Raw genomic sequence first — 6,647 nt, 5'->3', positions numbered from 1 at the left:
CTCTCTCTCTCTCTCTCTCTCTCTCTCTCTCTTTCAGTCTCTTTTTTTTCTCTCAGTCGCTCTCTTTCTCTCTACGTGTGTGCGTTCATGCGTGTGTGCATGCGTGCGTGATTGCGTGCGTGTCCGTGTCATCGTATGTGTTTGTGTGAAACCGGAACGAACAATAGGCTGATACAAAAAGGTGGCGGGGGGGGGGGGGGGGGGGGAGGAATTCAAACATAACGGGCATAACTGCACAGAGGAAAAGGAAAATAATATCCGTTCTACAAGTCTTCTCTAGGCTGATTGCCCTGCCTTGCCCTAAAATCCCTCAGATAATCAGAGACACGAAGTTTCCATGTGTGCTCTAACACTTTCTCCACGGCAAGGGTACTTTCTGCAGGCAGGGGCGGCTCCACTTTTTGCCCGTATTGAGACCATTTGGATGATGTCCCTTGTTTTAGCTGCTCCGCCGTCGTTCCACCAGGGGGCGGTCGTGTGCCTTCCTCGTATCCTTCCGGATCCGGGTCATTTGCTAGAGACTTCTTGTAGAAACCAAGGTCAAGGACGAGTTCGTCTAGCCTGGCCCTGCTGAATTTTCCGACCTGTGTTTTCTGCAATAAAGACGGACAATGCTTTCAAGAATCAATACTCCTTTTTTTTCTCAATTTTATAGAAAACCACATGGTTCCTCTACCTGTGAATAATTTCTCAGTGTTGTGCGGACAGTACCGAGAACCTTCAATATAAAATCTAGATATGACATCGAACTAGAAAGGAAAGCGGTGTGATTTGAAACTTGAAAAATCACACTCAAAAGTTAACAGTTTTGAACATTTGTTTACTGGTCAATTATCTTTAAAATTACAGGAACATGGACGAAGGAAAGACAACGGTTTGATGCTCCCGGAAGTGTTCATGGGCGAATTGCCTAGCAATTGACAGATGCCGCTCAGTTATAGGTAATTGTTTTAAACACACACACACACACAAACAAACACACACACACACACACACACATATACACACTACACACACACACACACACATAAATACACATTTACACACACAAACACACACAAACACACACACACACACCCTCACACACTCACTCACACACAAACACACTCACACACAAACACACACACCCTCACACAAACACACACACACACACACACACACACACACCAAAAACCCAGTTTTCAGTTTTACTGACATAAAAGATGTTGCCATGGTGATCCATCAGAGCCAGGTAAGGCGGGTCTGCAGGCGTCCCTTTCACAGCGCTCAACTTCATGTAAAACAATGGAGGAGCACTAAACACGGGGTCAAGGTCATTCCGTTTTCATGAAAACCAAGAAATAAATACTGTACGAGCTTGGAGAGAACAGAAGTGCTCAGTTCAACAACAATGATAAGAAGAAAGTACAACAACAAAACGTGAATGTACAAAAGTATGTAAAAATATGCAAATCTATTAAATTTAAATTATATTGTTCATGCCACAATTTCACTATTTTTGCACTGAAATACATTAATCGATCATCGAAAATATCCGAAAGAAACCGTACGTATATTAGATATTCAGTGAGCATGTACATGGTAATAATGGCAAACTTAGGTAGCTTTGGGGTGTGCACGTTAAAGATCCCACGATTGACAAAAGGGTCTTTTCTGGCAAAAATGTTTAGGCATAGATAAAAATTGTCCACCAAATACCCGTGTGACTTGGAATAATAGGCCGTAAAAAGTAAATATTCGCCGTAATGGCTTGAGATTTACTGGCCGATGTGAATGCGTGATATATTGTGTAAAACATTCCATCTCACACGGCAGAAATTAATATGTAAAGCGCTTAGAAAACGTCAAGCGCTATATAAATCTCCCATTTAAATAAATAAATAAATAAATAAATGTGTATTACACATGTAAAAACATTAATATGCAGATATATGCATACAAATCACAGCGTATACAAACAATCGAATAAATGAACATATATCAGACACTTGGACATTTATTATTCAGGTATTTATGCAAATCTCTATCGGAATCAGCCAATCAGGGGCGCTGTTTGAAGGATACAACCTGAGAAGGGTTCTTCTGAACTCCGCATGGCCCGCGTACTGTGTGTCGTACCCTCATCCCGTCTTGCCCTGTAGTGTAGGACAAAATACATTTTTTCTCCTCACCATCTCAGATGTGGCGAGGCTTTCACATCGGATAAGACCATCCCTCCACTTTGATACTTACCAAGAATCAACATTCAGTCACTGCTTCCTGTGCTGTGAGTAAAAAAAAAAAAAATAAAAAAAATAAAAAAATCTGAGATATTGTCACTAGTGTCCGTTAAGATATTAGTTTATGAAAAAAAACCTGTGTACAGGAAACAGCCAGGTTGTTGATTTTTGGTGTGTGTCCACATGGAGGCGCGTGACGTCATCCTAAACTTGGCCAAAACATTATTGCAACAGATTTCAAACCCAAATTAAAGCATTAATCCCCGTGTCATTTCATTAAAACTTTATATGCCAGCTGAGGCCGTTCACTTAACCTTCAGGATTACCTTTTGGATTAAACTTGTCCTAAACAGGGATCACGTGACCGCCGCTCAAGTAAGGGTGCCCTAAAAATCCACCAGACACAAACGGAAGGGCCAATCTAAAATCTAAAACAGGGTTTAGCCTGGGAGAAAAAGGCAATGGGACATTCGTCCCCCTCAAACAAATTCCGAAGGAACATAGTCGAAGGCAAGGAGCGCAAACGAGGCCTGTGCGCGTTTTTGACCAAAGATGCAAAATGGTGCAATATATGGTGCCATCTGAGAATTAGCCACTATATCGTGTTATCTGTGTGTTTGTGTGTGTGTGTGTGTGTGTGTGTGTGTGTGTGTGTGTGGTGTGTGTGTGTGTATGTGTGTGTGTGTGGGTGTGTAATCCGATGTAAAGTGTACATTTGGTGGCGCAGTGGTACGTAATCTCAATGCGCCCTTTGACGCACTGAAGGGAATTATAATGGGACATTTTCAGATTCAATGCGCCAATGGCGCAGGGCGCACTAGTAAATAAAACCCTGCTAAAACGGCTTCAAGGGAAGCACTGTGACTTTGAACTAACACGCTAGCACAAGACCAAGTGCGCACGGAAAAGATCCTGTAATCCATGTCGGAGTTCGGTGGATTATGGAAACACGAAAATACCCAGCATGCCTACTCAACGAAAGCGGAGTGAGCTGACTATGCTCTCAGAGTATAGTGCGAGGGCGGGGACGTAGCTCAGTTGGTAGCGCGCTGGCTTTGTAGCCAGTTGGTCGTTATCAGCGTGGGTTCGATCCCCACGTTCGGCGAGAGATTTATTTCTCGGAGTCAACTTTGTGCAGACTCTCTTCGGTGTCCGAACACCCCCGTGTGCACACATGCGCACGAAAAAGATCCCACGTTCACAGCGAAAGTCTCAGGGCTTGGAAAACACGAAGACACGCATGCATCATCTCTCGTCTCCGATTATCATGATCGTATTTCGATACTTTGACGAGACAAACCCAATGCTGGTGTGTCGAAGAAGACAGCCACAGCGGGCTTGTTCGAATCAAAGTATCACACCATATCTTCAACGTATTACCAATACCTGTCCCAATATAGACCAGTTGGTCTAAGAGGACGTTAAACCCTAATAGTCAGTCAGAGTATAGTGTGGGGAACCCAAATGGGCAAACGAGCTCACACGTAACCAGAAACATTCTGGAACGCTGCGAAAATCACAAATAGCTCTCTGAAAATAAACTACACAAAATGATACACACATTAATGAGCTTTGCCGCCTGGTACCTGGGACAGCAAGAAGCATTGGAGGAACATGCGACTTCCATAACCAAACAAGGTTCACCATTCAGTGCAACCATGATAGGCTTCTGTCTTGATTGAGGGCAGCCTCGTTTGATGATAACAGTCGCTTGCTCATTCAACCCATCCTATGCTTACATATTCTATACGAGTGTTCATAAAAAATGTGCAACAGTAAAAACAACACACAAGAAAGACGAAGATTAAAAATAAGAGACAGCAAACAAACAGTAGAGCACCGGAAAGAGTGGGAGATGATCCAACAATTAAGCTAGAAAATCAAAAACTGCAAACTCTCGCTATGTACATTGCTGTATAACCATGTCAAAGGAAGCACGCGCGCGACATAGAGGCAAAAACTAACGAACATTTCAACGATCAAACAACCGGCACGGTTGGCCTAGTGGTAAGGCGTCCGCCCCGTGATCGGGAGGTCGTGGGTTCGAACCCCGGCCGGGTCATACCTAAGACTTTAAAATTGGCAATCTAGTGGCTGCTCCGCCTGGCGTCTGGCATTATGGGGTTAGTGCTAGGACTGGTTGGTCCGGTGTCAGAATAATGTGACTGGGTGAGACATGAAGCCTGTGCTGCGACTTCTGTCTTGTGTGTGGCGCACGTTATATGTCAAAGCAGCACCGCCCTGATATGGCCCTTTGTGGTCGGCTGGGCGTTAAGCAAACAAACAAACAAACAAACAAACAAAACGATCAAACAAATAGACAGACAGACTTACGATAAGAAAGCCGGCAACAATCCTCGTGTCGTCTGCGGAGATCTTGGCAAGTGTGACTGACGCTAACATCATTTTCAACAACAGCGACGACACCGTGTTCGTCTTCGTCGCCGTCGTCATCTTCATCTTCATCTTCACTCTAAAGCCGCCAAAGACAACCGGTTCACAGGCTGCTCTCACGCTTGAAAAAGCTGACAAAGAAAGTCAGTTTTCAAGTTTGCACAAATCAGTGTCAACGCTCAATTTCGTTTTGTGACCTCCGAAAAAAAGAGAAGTGTGTGTGTGTGTGTGTGTGTGTGTGTGTGTGTGTGTGTGTTTGTTTGTGAGTGTGTTTGCGTGCGTCTCTGGTATTATGAGACGGTTTGGAGAAACGTGTAAACAAACCAAGGGACACTATCCAAGCGGCTACCCCAGAATAGACTTGACGTGGTTGGTGTCCCCTTGCGTTGTTTAAAAAGATGACACGAACCCCACCCCTTTACTTCTCTTCTTTTGTCTTATTTCTGCCTTACCAGTCCTTTCACCTATATTTCCTTCCAAGAAAACTCTCCCTACTATTCCCTGCAGTTTTCCAATTCTTTTCTTGTCTTATTTCTACCTGACTGGATCCATCACCTTTATTTCACTTACCAAAAGTCTTCTTTTCCACATCCTTATTTCTCTGCCCCCCGCATGTCGTAAGAGGCGACTAACGGATTCTGTTTCTCCTTTTACCCTTGTTGAGTGGTTCTTGTATAGAATATAGTCAATGTTTGTAAAGATTTTAGTCAAGCAGCATGTAAGAAATGTTTAGTCCTTTGTACTGGAAACTTGCATTCTCCCAGTAAGGTCATATTATTGTACTACGTTGCAAGCCCCTGGAGCAATTTTTTGATTAGTGCTTTTGTGAACAAGAAACACTTAACAAGTGGCTCTATCCCATCTCCCCCCAGGGCCGGACCCAGGGGGGGTTCCAGGGGTTCCGGAACCCCACCCCTGGAAAAAGCATGTACCTTGCTTTGAGTGTGGTTTTTTTTACTAGTTTTAGCACCAAAACAATGCTGCTCTTAACCCTCAAAACAAGGCCCAGAATGCACCAGATTGCACAGATTTTAACCGTTTTTCAAAAAATTTCCGGGGGAGCATGCCCCCGGACCCCCCTAGTTCGCCCCCGGACCCCCCTAGCAGGCGCGCGCTTGTGGCTTCGCCACTTCGCTGATTTGCCCCCCCAAAAAAGGAGGACCCCCCCCCCCCCTTACAACTCATTTGGTCCGGCCCTGCCCCCCTTTCCCCTATCCCATCTCCCCCCTTCACCTCGTCGCGATATAACCTTCGTGGTTGAAAACGACGTTAAACACCAAATAAAGAAAGAAAGAAACAATTACCATTGACCAAAACACGACAACCACAGTTTGTAAACGTTTAAAGATGATCATCAATGCTCGTTTCTGTTCAAACCACGTCGACTTCTATCGGCCATTTTTCGATGTGTCTGAACCTTTGTACCACAAACTGTTATTACTATGTTAATAACATCATACACCATCTGCACGTCAATAAAGTTTTGATTTGGGCACAGATGGTCGTCAGTGCCACAGTTGAAATCGAAAACCCCATTTTTGTTCTATCCCTAAAACTTCGATTTGAATACGTGCAAGGGAAAGAAATATTTCGGTCCAGCATCCGTTGCATGGTTTTAATCAAAATGTCAAGATCAATTTAAACCATGTACACACACCGACCAAAAGGATTTTTTTTGCCGGAGTGTGTGTGTGTGTGTGTGTGTGTGTGTGTGTGTGTGTGTGTGTGTGTGTGTGTGTGTGTGTGTGTGTGTGTGTATGTATGTGTGTGTGTGTGTGTGTGTGATGTCATAATTATTTCCTTTCAAATGCACTTAACACATGCCATATGCTGTTTTTACGATAATCTCACCGCTTGCTTGGCAAAATACATTTTAAATGAAAGTTTGTCACCTCTCACCCCCAAACCAAACCCCCTTCATAGATTGCCAATGCTCACATCACTGTCGATTAAAATTGGGTAGCTAAGCTTCCTAATTGTATGTGCACATTATACTTGATTGTTGCTACTTTCAATTCAGTGGTACATGTACAT

General features: G+C 43.8%; 1 long non-coding RNA gene across 1 annotated transcript; it reads right to left on the bottom strand.

Moving 5' to 3' along the window:
- Positions 1 to 13: 13 nt before the first annotated feature.
- Positions 14 to 4,739, bottom strand: LOC138977384 (uncharacterized). The gene is made up of 4 exons (XR_011459253.1): positions 4,554 to 4,739; positions 2,065 to 2,135; positions 1,196 to 1,295; positions 14 to 593 (listed from the first exon to the last, which is right to left on the bottom strand). It is a non-coding gene; the product is annotated as an uncharacterized lncRNA (long non-coding RNA).
- Between the last annotated feature and the right edge of the window lie 1,908 nt (positions 4,740 to 6,647).

Source organism: Littorina saxatilis, linkage group LG9 (genome assembly GCF_037325665.1).
Source record: "Littorina saxatilis isolate snail1 linkage group LG9, US_GU_Lsax_2.0, whole genome shotgun sequence".
NCBI lineage: Eukaryota > Metazoa > Mollusca > Gastropoda > Littorinimorpha > Littorinidae > Littorina > Littorina saxatilis.
This window is presented reverse-complemented; position numbering and strand designations above follow the sequence as displayed.